Source organism: Parasteatoda tepidariorum, chromosome 3 (assembly GCF_982258835.1).
Source record: "Parasteatoda tepidariorum strain Cologne lab strain chromosome 3, Ptep-v5.0, whole genome shotgun sequence".
NCBI classification, from domain to species: Eukaryota; Metazoa; Arthropoda; class Arachnida; order Araneae; family Theridiidae; genus Parasteatoda; species Parasteatoda tepidariorum.
In genome coordinates, this window is record NC_141757.1 from 67,203,451 (window position 1) to 67,217,842 (window position 14,392).

Here is a 14,392-nt window from a genome sequence, read left to right on the forward strand (position 1 = left end):
TGACAGAAAAAATACCCATTTAATTTCAACACAAATGTGTTACAAAGCTTTTATTGAGACACTTTCACCCCCTTTTTTTTTAATAAAAATTTAAGTTTGATAGACAAATTTTGTTTTTATAATTACGTTTGATAAAAGAAAAATCATTCATACAATATTTTATTTGCGTAAAAAATGTTTATGATACAAATGACTGATTTTCATCACGAGTTAAACGGGAAAGAAAAAAAACGAAGTGATTTCGTGGAAGTATCCAGTTTCTGTTGCCCTTCCACGGTTCTTAGAATCCATCAGCTGCATAAACAAAAACAAATCCGTCTATCATATTATCCCTCACAAATTTGCCCCACACTTGTTTTTCCCTCATTCCTCATAGATCATTTATTTTTCAAGGTCAAAATGTCAAAGCTTTCTTGGACATAATCAATCAGGGATATAAGATCCCTCGAAATCCCCCCACAATTTTTCACTTCTCGTTCCTGGAAATTTGATAACTGGAAAACAGATAAATTTCTTATTTTTCTTCTGTCTAGCACGGCTGATGAGAAAACATCATGCTGCTGATTAAATATTTTAGGTTTAGTACTTATTTGAGCTCTTTTGTTCTAAATTTCTGAATGCGTTGAATTTTTAAAATCGCGTGAAATTGCTGCACCCTTAATACGGTGCTAAGTTGGACCCTATAATGGTATATCTTGAATTTAATTACTCGATGGTTGAAATTGAACAGATTATGGGTGAAATTGAACGGAAAAACTGTTCAATTTAAAAGGTTACATCGAATTTGTAGATAATTATGGTTAAAAGTTAAAACACTGATATTATAGTTTAATGTGGAACTTATTTTGTTTTTAAAAATATTCATTGAATTCTCATTATTAGATCAGGAATTCCCAAATCGCAAGCCTCGCACCGGAGGTAAAGCATCCGAAAAAAAATGATAGGAAAAAATCACCATGTAATCTTTGATCTGAAAATATCCCCATTAGTAATAAATTGAATTTAACAATCTATTAAATTCGGGAACCAGAAATTAACGTAATTAAACATTTATTCGAATGAAATGAGATTTATTTTTTAATTAATTGATATTATCAGGATTAATTCAAAGTTTATGGACAGAAATTTTAACTACGGCATACTATTTAACAAAATGATTAAGACTCTTAAGCATGGTGGTACAAAAATATATAAATATATTTTACTTTAATACTTCATAAATAAAATAGAAAATTATGATTTGATATTAGCATTCATTTAATAATAATATTATCACTTTCTAGGGATTCGGTGAAAATTTGAATTGAATATAAGTCGGAGTTGGACATTTCAACTACCACGTAAACAGCTCTGCACTGTAAAAAATTCCGGATGAAATTACGATTAAAAGAACCGGATGCCGGTACTTTTTATCGTAAAATCCACGGAACAAAAAATTTGATATTCCGTAATTTTTACTGAAATAATTACTTTAAAATCACTGAATTACTATAATTAAATGAATGCCGTAAAAATTACGGTATAATATTTTACAGTAAAAATGGATTTTATGGATGATTCATCCAAAGGGCTGGTACTTTATTCCGCAATTTGATCAGTGTTTTATGCATTGCGGTTAACACTGTGTTGCGACACTCTTTTCAAATAATGAGTAAATGGAAAAAATGAACAACTGTTCATTTTTCCGTTTACTCATTATTTGAAAACAATTCGAAAAAAGTTTTAACGTTAACTATCATAAAATCTTTTTATTTAAAAGCTGAAATATTATAACCATTTTAGAAAAGACAATCGCTTCAATACATTCAAACATAATATATTAATTTCCCCCAAAATGTTTTGTTATTTATTACTTTTTCTTTTGCCGTAGCCCAATTTTACTAAAAATTGGGGTCACTAACTTTTTTTTCTTGTTAAAAAAGGATTTAATTAAAAAAATTGAAATAAAGGCAAGTGCTTATTTAAATAGGTTAAGGCAACTCTTGTTGTTTTATACGTTAAGCGTAAAAAAAAGCACTGTATTAAAAGCCCATCATTAGTAATTAAAAGAATTTAATAACTGATTGAAATTCAGGACTTTAAGCCAGATTTTTTTTTTTATCATTATTATTTTTTATATACAACAGTCGTTGAACAGCCGACCCAATTTTGGGTTTACGATTACCAATGTTCAACACTGTAGCCTTGTAATTTTATACCCGATCCAGAAGACAATTAATAAAGTCCATATTAGATAGGGTGACCAGACGTCCCCGATTTCCGGGGATTGTTCCCGGCGAGGACCTCGTGTCCCCGGTCTGTTTCCGTCCCCGGTTTTGTCCCCGGTTATAAAATTGAAAAAATTTTGTGTAAAATATTTGATAAAAATATGTTATATGTAATTTTTATTTTCTCAAAAATTTTCATACAAATTAATGTAAGCATTGAAAATTAAATGTAAACTAGTTTTTAAGAATGCACTATAACTTATACTACAGAAATTTTGGAACACATAACTTTAATATCTAGTTATGTTTACATTTTTACTAGGCTGTACGACATGTTTATATAAGAAAAGAAGTTTAAAACAAGACGTAACATGAATATTAGTTGCTGCTTTTAAAACAATTAATATCTTGGGTTACATAAACTGCCAATATTAGCTAATTTCCACTAAAAACAACAATTACTACATTTCCGTTTTATTTTAGAAAAATAACTAAAACATTTTATAATCAGGTAAACATTTATATCTAACCAATATCTAACCAATAAAGTATAAAACCATTTTTTATGAAATTGTTATTATTATCACTTACGACTAATTAATTTTTATAAATTCTAATTATTCTACATTTTGTTGTTGTTGTTGTTCATTTACGTCGCACTAGATCTGCACAATGGGCTATTGGCGACGGTCTGGGAAACATCCCTGAGGATGATCCGAAGATATGCCATCACAATTTTGATCCTCTGCAGAGGGGATGGCACCCCTCGCTTCGGTAGCCCGACGACCTGCACGCGAAGTCGAATCTACATTTTGAAAACCTCATAATTTGTTATCGTAATAGATATTTAGAAAAATATTTTTATTTCTATTAAAATAGATGTCAATATAGCAACAGAAACAAAAAAAAAAGAAAATGCCATTATTTGGATGATTGGAAAAACGAGTTTCCATTTATTGAACCGAATCCTGATAATTCTTCCAAAGTAAAATGTACAGTGTGTGGAGCAACGTTTTCAGTTGGAAGTGGAGGACGAACAGCTATAGCAGATCACATTCTTACAATTAAACACAAAGAAGCTTTGGCAGCAAAAACAAAAACGAAATCCGTCAAACAGTTATTTCGTAAGCTGGAACCATCCAAAGAAGAGTTTGACTTAGCAACATATGAAGGAACGCTTGCATTTCACACCATTCGTCACAACCAATCGTTTCGCAGCATGGACTGTACTTCAAATTTACAGAAGAAATTTGTAGACAAGAAATTTTCTTGTGCCCGAACAAAATGCGAAGCTATCTCTGTCAATGTTTTTTCTCCTTGGGCATTTCTTGAATTGAGGAAAGATTTACAGTCTGTTCAATTTGTAACAATATCTTACGATACTTCCAATCACAATCATGTAAAATTACTTCCTATTTTAGTGCGGTATTTTCAGTGGGACTGTGCTAAAGATCCAATTAATAATAAACTTGTATCACTAAACGAAATTAAAGGAGAAACTGCAAAGATTTTATCTTCAGAAATATTAAACGCACTATTCGAGTTCCAATTGAAGGATAAAATGGCTGGTTTGTCTGCGGATAATACTAACACTAATTTTGGAGGATTGTTAAGAAGAGGAACAGAAAATGTTCATACTAAACTTCAAACTGAGTTAGGAAGAGATATTTTTGGTTTTGGGTGTAATGCGCATATTATACATAATGGCGCTAAAACTGATTTTGATTGTTTGCCTGTAGATATTGAAGTTATGGTATCTAAACTTTTTAGTTATTTTAAAATTTACACAGTCCGAATTGAAAGACTGAAAGAATTTTGTGAGTATGCTGACCAAGAATATCATCAAATTTTAGGACACATTCATGTTAGGTGGTTAACATTACTTCCTGCTGTAGAAAGAATTCTTAAAATTTATTCATCTCTTAAAGAATTTATGTTGTCTGAAAAAAAGTGCCCAAAAATCTTGAAGAATTATTTTGAGAGTGAAACAACCGAGTTATGGTTGTTTTTTGCGCATTCGCATGCAGCAATTTTTAATCAAAGCATCTTGAAAATTGAAAGCGATGACAAATGTGCTATTGAATCTGGAGCGGTTGTCAAGGATTTGATATTTAAATTGAAAGCACAAAGGAATGCCAAATTTGTTCCACTTGTTGTAAAACCTGAATTGACTAAATTGATTGCTGAGAATATCATTACTGAAGATTCTTATTTAGAAGCTTCGAAAGAATTCTATGAAGCTGCGATTTCATATTTAGAAGCTTGGAACGATAACAACGATGATATGTCTGATTTGAAGTGCCTTCTTTTAGATTGTAAGCCTTCACGGTCTGAATTCGACGAGGCAGTTCTGTCTCTCTCTTCAAAATGTGCAATTTTGAATGTTAATTCCGACGATTTATTTGACGAGTTTACTTATCCTGAAGGTTATTTGGATTCAAAAGACGATAAATGATACCAATCCGTACACATAACAGACAAATGGCGCGAAATAAACAATTATTTTCAAAAAAACAATATACCATTTACAAATATCAAACGAATTGTTGAGCTTGCAATGTGCTGGCCAAGCAGCAATGCGCCTGTAGAACGGGTATTTTCGCGCATAAATAACTATTGAACTAAAGAAAAATCTCGAATGGATGTGAATACAGTGAAAGCGGTTTTATCTGTACTGATTAATTTTGATTTTTCATGTGACATATTTTCTCAATTACTCAAAAAAAATCCTGAAATTTTAAAGAAGATTCATTTTTCAAAAAAATACGGTGTTTAGAAATAGTATAATTTTAAAAGCAATACAATTGTTTTGTTAACAGATTTTAAAATTGTGTAAAAATGTTATGATCACGATTTTAACGATATAATTTATATACTAAATTATAAAAAAAATGTAAACGAAAAAAATAAATATTTTTTAAGATAAATGATCAAATTTTTTTTCCAATTTTTTCTGTCGATAAAATTGGGGGGGAGGGGTAGAGATGAGTGTCCCCGGAATTGCCCGAAAAAATCTGGTCACCCTAATATTAGATTAAAGCTACCAAAATGGCGTTGTCTCTGGGTTTTGTTACACTTGGTTAAAATATTCTAATAGTGAATTTTTCCCCACAATGAGAACATTCGGGTGCAGGTTTTTTTTTATTAAGAGTTGTTTAGGGGTTATTCGAGTGAGACCAATTTACGATTTAATAGAGAATATTTAAAAAAAAATAATATAGAAGAATTAATTAACAGTTTACGAAAAAGAACTTTTTCCACTTCATACGCTGTAAAATTTTTTAGAGTCATTCAACACTAAAACTGGGGACAACAACTACTTAACACCAAAATGGCGTAGTGAAACGCCGTACATGTTCTTTTACACTACTTAGTTCTACGCATGTTCTTTTACACTACTTCGTTCTACACACGTTCTTAGTGTAAAGGAGCCGCCACTATTTTTGTTATTAAGCAAAACAAAACTGTATAATTACAGTAAGATATATTTCACCCAAGAGATAGTAAAACTATTTTCACAATATAATATAAGATAAGAAACATTGATTTGGAATGCATCTATACACTAATTTTTAAAATAAAATTAATTTATGAATCAAACATAGGCGTGGTACGGAGAGAATATTTAGACGAAATTGAGCGACGCTTAACAGAATAGAAATGGATAGAAATTATACATCATGAAATCATTTAATACAGTTTACAGAGATTTAAAAATTAAAATATAATTATCTTTATTACACAACTAAAAGCATACATACATGTTTTAACGAACTTTTGTTTCTGTGGATGAATACCAGAGTAGAAGACATCAACAAATTCTCGCTAGCTTATTCTGGATTGCAAACAAACTTCTGGCGATATTCAAAGCGCTCCAACATTGGTGTTTCCGGAATCGGAAATAATTTTCGCATTGTGTGAAAGCGTGAAAGATTGGTGCAAACTTATTCAATTCTAAGTGTTTATATTTAAATTGCACCCTTTAAATTGCGTATAAACGCTTTATTTGGTGTAAACCTGAAATAAAGCACTCCTTCGTACAATTTTTAGAGTTGTTCAACATCCGAATATATATATATTATATTATATATATTCTGTATATATATATCCGAATATATTATGATATATATTCGGAGAGATATTACACCACAATTTTTACAGTGTGCCATTTAACAAAATGTTTAGGACTCATAATCAGTTCCAAATGTCAATAAGTACATATATTGTATTGCTATATAATGATAATATACAAATGATACTTTTTCAACTATTTATTTTTCTAAAAAAAACTGTATTAAATTGACATAATTTATCATTTTTGTTTATATTTTTAACTTATATTCAAACGTTAAAATCGTCAGAGACTATTTATAATAGACTTAATTGATACCTTATTTATAATAATATTATTATACAATAATGCTATTATATAATAATATTATGTAATAATGAATTGCATTAAAAATATATAAAGTATTGAAAGTTTCTTTTAGACAACAGCTAACATCAAATTAATCTGCGAATTTTAATTAATTATTTAAAAAATATCTAAGTACCTTCGAATAATATTTTATTTATGTTAAGTTTAGGTTTAACTGACATAATCGAATCGCACACTAAATTTATGAATTGAAATTTTTTACCCCCAGTAGGTTATTTTCGAGAGCTTTTCTTTCCGGTGCGTTTTTTCCAGTGCGTTTTTTTTTCTAGTGCTTTTTTTCCCCAGGTATTTTTTTTCTGTGCTTTATTTCCGGTGCTTTTTTTTTCTATGATTCGTTTTATACTTTGTTCTGCTTATTTGATAACTTTTTGTTCTTATTAGATAATTTTCTTAAATGTCTGAATGTGTGATACGTGGGCATGCTTTGAAAATTATTTGGATCTAGCTAATAATTTATCAGGAATAAAAATGCATCCTAAATTGCAATTTATAGTTAAGTAGTTGAGTTCCAATCTATTGTTGTTTTTAATTTAAGTTCAGGAAATAAATAACAAACGAATCATCAGATAATCATAACTTCCTTATTTTTATTCCAATAACTCTAATTTTTTTTTGTGAATCTAAAGAACATTAGTGTGTTCTTTAATGCATAGTATTTTTTTATCTGAAAAAATTTCGTAATACGAAAAGAAATAAATTTGTATGAAATTTTTTTATATGGTACAATCAGCTGCTAATTAAAGGCAAACGAGGAATAAAGAAACATTGAAACAGAAAACAACCAAGAAACTTAATTATTTTATACTCATCATTTATGTTTTTCAGCTATGATTTTGAGAATTTTTATTTGAAACTTCCAAAAGCAGCTTAGAATTGTTAAAATATTGTTAATGCAAAAAATAAAATAAAATAAATTACGTATAAAGTTATGTATTTCAATTTTTGTTTAGTATTTTAAAATTATTATTATTATTACCATTTTTGCACTCTCTTCCTTATGTTTTTCTGCATATTTTTCATTCTTCCCTTCTAAAATATATTCAGAAGGCATTTCCAATTGGAAATCCGGTGAAATTACAAATAGAAAACAGTTGGTCTTTTTTTCTTCTTTTGTCATAATTATTTTTATCAGTACTTTTTTTCAATCGCTTTTTGCTATTTCTATTGTTTTATATTGTTTCTTTCATTGTTTTGTTGTTTGTTCATTTTTTAAACTTTTTATTATGTAAAATACAACATTATTGCTATTTCTATACTATTTGATTTACGACAACGACTGAGTCTTTATACGGATGGAACAGTCAGTCTAAGAGAAGAAGTGTGCAGAATATTGCAATAATATTTACATCTATAGGGAGAAACAGAACACGCTTAAAAATGATTTCTCAAATGGAAAACAGAATAAAGGAGGTGTTGCACATCAATGATGTTTTTATAGCCTACAACAACTAACTCTTTTTACAGCTCATATTCTTCATTAAAAAAACTTTTTTTTTCCCCAACTCCTTAAGGAGGATATGTCAATCAAGTTTTAACTGAGAACAATGAAAGTACACGAGGCAGTCTCTTAAGTTTTTTTTTTAAAGCTTTCAATGATGTTTAAGAACTTGCTGATATAATTAGTTAGCAATTCTTATAAGAAATCCAAAGTGTCTTAGTGTTTACTTCAGAACTTCAATCAAGTAAAAATAATAAAAAATGAATCCTTTAAGAGATTTTTTGATTTGGGAAAATACTGTTTACTAAATACTAATAATTTAGTAAGTGGAGTCATGTGCTCATAGTATTTATAGAACTATCTTTCCACTCTAGCGAGCGCCATGAGGTTCTTCAAATATTACGTAAACACGTTTTGGTCAATTTTGGGCCTTGTCAGCAAAACTAAGAAAATCGCAAACATCATCCAATGCTTAACGCAAGAAAATTAGTTGGTTTTGAAACCCCCAAGGTTTCTACCTTAACTTTTACTGACGTAATTTAATTTTATTAGTAAAATAAACGATGTAACTTTGCGTAAAACAAAATTTATACTCACGTTCATTTTAGAAAATTTTGAGTAAAATATCCCTCAGGCATCTTTTGTAATCAATGAGGAGAATCTTGACCTCTGAAACTCCAACTCCTAGAAGAAATTCTTTTTTTAACTCTTTAAACTCAAATTCTTTTTCGAATTCCTTTTTCGACTCTTTTAACTAAATTTCAAAATTCTTTTTTAAATTCTTCTTTAAATTTCGAATTCTTTTCTCTTTAAATTCGATTCTTTAAATTAATATCTTCTTTAAATTTCGAATTGAGTCGAAATTCTTTTTTAAACTCTTTCAACTCCTCAAACTAATTTTCGAAATTCTTTTTTAAATTTTGAATTCTTTTCTTCTTAAATTCGACTCTTTAAATTAATATCTTCTTCAAATTTCGAAATGAGTCGAAATTCTTTTTTAAACTCTGTTTAAACAACTCTTTAAACTAATTTTCTCCTTCTCCAAACTTAACTTTTATTTCAAATATAAAATTTTTAAAAGGGAATTTTTTATTTTATTTTAATTTAATTATTTATTTATTTATTTATTTTTGCAATTAAAAAAATTCAACTTAAAATTTGATTTTAATGTCTGACGTTAGCATCGTCCTTTCCACCGTTATGTGCTAACGTAATATTTGAACATCTCCCGTGGAATTATTTGTAGGTTTAAGCCTATTATTATATAGTTCAAAAAAATACAAACTATGAAGGGAAAAATTAAAATATTTAATAAATATATTATTTTACAACAAAAAATCTTTTATAATTTTGAAACGAATATTAATAGTCTGTGTCTAGTCACAATTAAGAAGCAAATTAGGAATTTAGCTTCTCCACTTTGAAAACATTTCTTTATGATTTGTCTTTAAACAATGAAGTCTTTTGTGATACATCTGCATTTGAAAGAGTAAAATGATTTTTCCACTATGTCTAAATTTATACAGAAATTTTCTTCGCTAATAATAGAATTATTCTAGTGGCCCACATTTGCTTCACGTCCACGCACGACGAAAATAATTCTGGTAAAATTACCGTGCTATACGGTATTTGTTTTTAAGAAACTATTCTTTTAGTTTAACTTTTATACATTCTTTTATATATAAATAAACATACATAGAAAAAATAAATATCCATATATTTATAAAATTTAAAATAAGCGAGCAGTTTTCTAAAAATAAAAAGAGTTCCTCCCTCACGCTACGCCTAAAATCAACACAACAAACTGCATTAGAAAAGGTAAACACAATATTTGATATCTAAGATCGTTGATTAGTGTAATTCCTGAATAATATCTGTAAGTTAATAAGTAAGAACGAGGGAGCTAGTGTTTACAATATTTATAAATTTATCTAATATATTTTTGTGTAATTGTCAGGCATATATATTTTTAAAATTAACGTTTGGATGATATATATTTTGAATTTTTTTGTATTGAATTTATGATTTCTAGAATGGGTTCTATCCTTCCTTTTTTTTCTTTTCTTGCGAAAGCTCGTTGTGCTTTCGGATAATTAGAATTTTTTTTTTTAATCATAGTCTTGCAGCTCCTAAGAAAAATATTGTCATTTTAATTCTTTTATTTACAACGTATAATTGCTTTTTTTTAATAAAGAAATCAGATCTATTTTCTGATTGACAATTGATTTAATTCTTAAAGTTGATTTCTATGAGGGATTTTAATCCTCCAAGCCCCTATGTCTGCAACATTACCTGAGGAATTTGAGAATAGGTGTATGGTATGTTCATCCTTATGAACACATTTAAAGCTTATCCGGCAAACAAACGTTATAATTCGTCAAATTATTATAACCATTTTGTTTTTTCCTCTCTTAAATAATCATTTGCGATCGCTTAAGTGCATATTTTTCTTTTACTTCATGGGTAATAAAGATTTCAAAAATATTTAATAAACGTTTTGTTTATAAAGTTTTAGTTTTTATTATAACACACGTGTAATGCTTCTCCAAATTAGAATAGTCTCGCACATTTCTTATACTTAGTAAATAGATATTGCGTGTCCTTCAATATCTTCTGCCTCCTCAGAAACATTAGATCTTAAGTGTAAGGACCGTAACGTTTATTTTTATAAATGTAAAGGAAGCGGGCTTTTGTAATATCAGCGGAAGCGGAAGATCTCAACGACTCAAGCTATTTCATTGATTTGATAGAAGCATCTCGAAGAAACTAAAGAGAACACGTTGCGTGAATTATATAATGTTCTTCAAGAAGGAAAATATATTCCTGGGCAATGGGTTCTTCTTCATTTAAGCTAATTCGGTGTTTTATTATACAGGGTATTTATAAAGTCCCGGATTCATTTTGATGTTTAATAACTCATAAAATAATAAAAATGGATTAAAATTAATAACATAAATGGTTAGATAGACTCAAAAAGTTTCATGACCCTTGTCAATGAACTTCCACGTGTGCCCTCTTCTTTTTCAGAGGTTTAAAACAGATATGGTAGGAAGGATAGAAGATGCTGCTGATTTTCTGAAGCGCATTATGTTCTCCGACGAGAACATTATGCGCTTCCTTTCATGTTTCTGGCATTATTAATCGCCATAATGTGCGCATATGGAGATCTGAAAACCCCCATGAATACCGTGAGACACAAAGGGATTCCCCAAAGGTTAATGTATGGTGTGGACTAATGCACGACCGAGTCATTGGGCCTTTCTTTTTTACAGAAAAGACGGTCTCATCAGTCGTATACTTAGACATGTTGGAAAACTTCGTATTTCCACAACTAGAACAGCTTCAGCCACATGTCTTTTTGCAACAAGATGGTGCACCACCTCATTGAGGTATCATCGTTCGTAGTTCTTTGAATGACCATTTTCCAGGAAGATGGATTGGGCAAGGAGGTCCAATTCCTTGGCCACCCAGATCACCTGATATAACACCGCTGGACTTTTTTCTTTGGGGATTTATAAAGGACAATGTTTACAGGAGGATCGCGTCGAACATTGATGACCTAAAAACCAGAATTACAACCGCAATAGCCTCTGTGGATGCTGACATGCTTGCCGCTACCTGGCGTGAAATTGACTATCGACTTGATATTCTCCGTGCGACGAAGGGGGCACACGTGGAAGTTCATTGACAAGGGTTATGAAACTCTTTGAGTCTATCTAACCATTTATGTTATTAATTTTAATCTATATTTATTATTTTACGAGTTATTAAACATCAAAATGGGTCCGGGACTTTATAAACACCCTGTATTATTAATACAGTGGCAAGGAGTGGATGTCCTGGGCAAATTTCTGGATTATATGCCCCGGAAAAGAGGAGTGTATTAATACAAACTCTAAAATCAGGGGCAAAAAAATCAAAAGAAAAAAAAACATTAGAACGACATATATACAGAAAAATTTAAATTCATATTTTAAATTCAATTTTATGTTAATGTATGCAAAATTTATTTTTTTGTAAAGATCCAACAAAAAATCTTAAATGTTTTTTGCAATTTCCAACAAAATATTCTTTTTTGTAAAAATATTTAAAAATAATTTGCCTTTCTTATCAAAATTCCTCTAAAAATTTACCTTCATAATTAAAGTTTAATTAAAAACTTACCTAGGAATTTATTTTCATAATTAAAATTTATCTTCATATTTGACATTTAACTAAAAATTTACCTTCATATTTAAAATTCAGCTGAAAATGTAACTACATTATTAAAGTTTAACTAAAATTTTACCTTCCTTTTTAAAATTTATCTAAAGATTTACCTTCATAATTAAAATTTAACTTTCTTATTAAAATTTACCTAAAGATTAATCTTCATAACTAAAATTTTCCTAAAAATTTAAATTTATATTTGAAATTTGACTAAAAATTTACATACTTTATTAAAAATTTACCTAAAGATTCACATTCCTTATTAAAATTTACCTTCATAATTAAAATTTAATCCGAAACTTACCTTCATTATTAAAATTGTTAGAGAATCCAGTCATGATTTATTTTTCAGAAAATATTTCATTTAAGTCAAATAGTAGCAGATTTATAGTTTTAGTGTGCTTAGTGTAGGACCGTTTCTTCCCTTTACTTTTTGCACACCACTGAATTAATATGATACAAAGCATAATCATACCCTAATGTTGTATCACCAATCAGATTGTTGTTTAAAAATAAAATGTGCAAAAAAAAGTACATTTATACATACTGTTCTAATGAAATGTAAAAAATTTCGTCTGCCTCACATCATGGCCAGTGAAAATAACCTGTAATAGTGTAATAAATCAATATTTGTAAATCTGTTGTAAATTATTTAAAATATGCAGAAGTTTTCATGAAACTTAGTAGTTTTTGATAAGCTTATTTTTTTTAAAAACGTTTGACTTTTATTTCATAAAGCACAATAACTGTAACTTTTTTTAAACTGCGTATTATACATAATCTTTTATATAATTCTCGCATCATATCAATCAATCTGAATCTTATTGACTCAAAACCTCAAAGGTTCAATTGCGTCATATGTTTCGCGGATTCATTGAAACTTTAAAATCATACGCAAAATTGAATATTTCATTTGCGTACACTTTTTTTTTACTAAATGCAATAAATTAATTTTTATTTAAATTTATAAAAAAATTTATAAATTATGTTTTAGAAAATTTATTTGAGTGAAACAATACAAAGAAAAAAATTACGACTTCATCAAATCTAATTCTCACATTTTAAGAACCATTTCTCTTATATTTCCTCTGAGATATTAAGACGGACCAGACAATGTCAAAGATAAATTTTGTCTCCCACGACCAAAAGTTTTGTCGTCACTCAACTTATCACACTGTCAGTGGCTCACCAGTATTTTTCTTTTCTTAGCCTCCTTGATGGTCAAGCTCGCAATAATTTTAAATGCGAGCAGCTGTATTCGTCATTAGCGTGAGAAGGATTTAAAAAAGAAATTGCAAAGACGTTGCATAAATAATAGACGTTGCATGAATAAGCATTAAATAAGTTGGGAAAGACCTGTAATGGGACAAGTGACGAGATTTATGCTTGTTATTTTGGCCTTTTACATTTGTCCTTTTAAAGAGTTGATTTATCTTATTATTTACGAACAGACACTATCACTTAATACATTGTCGTTTAAAAAGTTTGCTGCTTATGAAAAGTTCCTCATAAATTTTTCAATTCATTATACTTGTAAATTGACATCTGTTTTCATAAATTTTTTTTACAAAAGTTTCTTTTTTTTTTCTTGCAAAAATTTCTAAATAAGAAAGAAAAGTAGATTTGAAAAATAAACACGGTGTGATCGTAAGTATTGATGACGACACAATGATTAAGGTATTTCATTTTAACAGAAATAAGTCGTTCTTCTTCGAAGTAGTTCCTATAAGTCCAAATTTTTTTTACCAAGTTATTTTATGATTAGCGTTTGAATGAATTTAAAAATTTTGGTAAAATTTAATCAGTTTGGGAGTTTGTTTTCAACAGTATAATTTGATTAAACTTGAAATGATTTAATAAAATAGTAAAAATGAATAAGATGTTCGTTTCGCTCCAAATGGACTTTTTCACTTTCAAAAATAGTGGCTCATATAAGGTGTATGAACAATAGGTTCTGCAATGTTCAAAAACTCTTCTGATAGTTCAAGATCGGGGAATTAAGAAAGTTACTGAATCATTACCTTATTGAAAGTTACTGAATTATTCTTTATTCCCTTGTTTTGTATTATTTATTACGAGCCAGAAATTGGAATTTAA

The 14,392-nt window shown here is 28.9% G+C and overlaps 1 long non-coding RNA gene across 1 annotated transcript in view; it reads right to left on the bottom strand.

Moving 5' to 3' along the window:
• Positions 1-14,392, bottom strand: part of LOC139425554 (uncharacterized) — a 54,050-nt gene that overhangs the window by 17,920 nt on the left and 21,738 nt on the right. The window contains exons 2-3 of the long non-coding RNA XR_011636763.2: positions 12,843-12,900; positions 8,684-8,770 (exon numbers count right to left, since the gene is read on the bottom strand). This is a non-coding gene — a long non-coding RNA (uncharacterized LOC139425554). The remainder of the gene's footprint in view (positions 1-8,683; positions 8,771-12,842; positions 12,901-14,392) is intronic.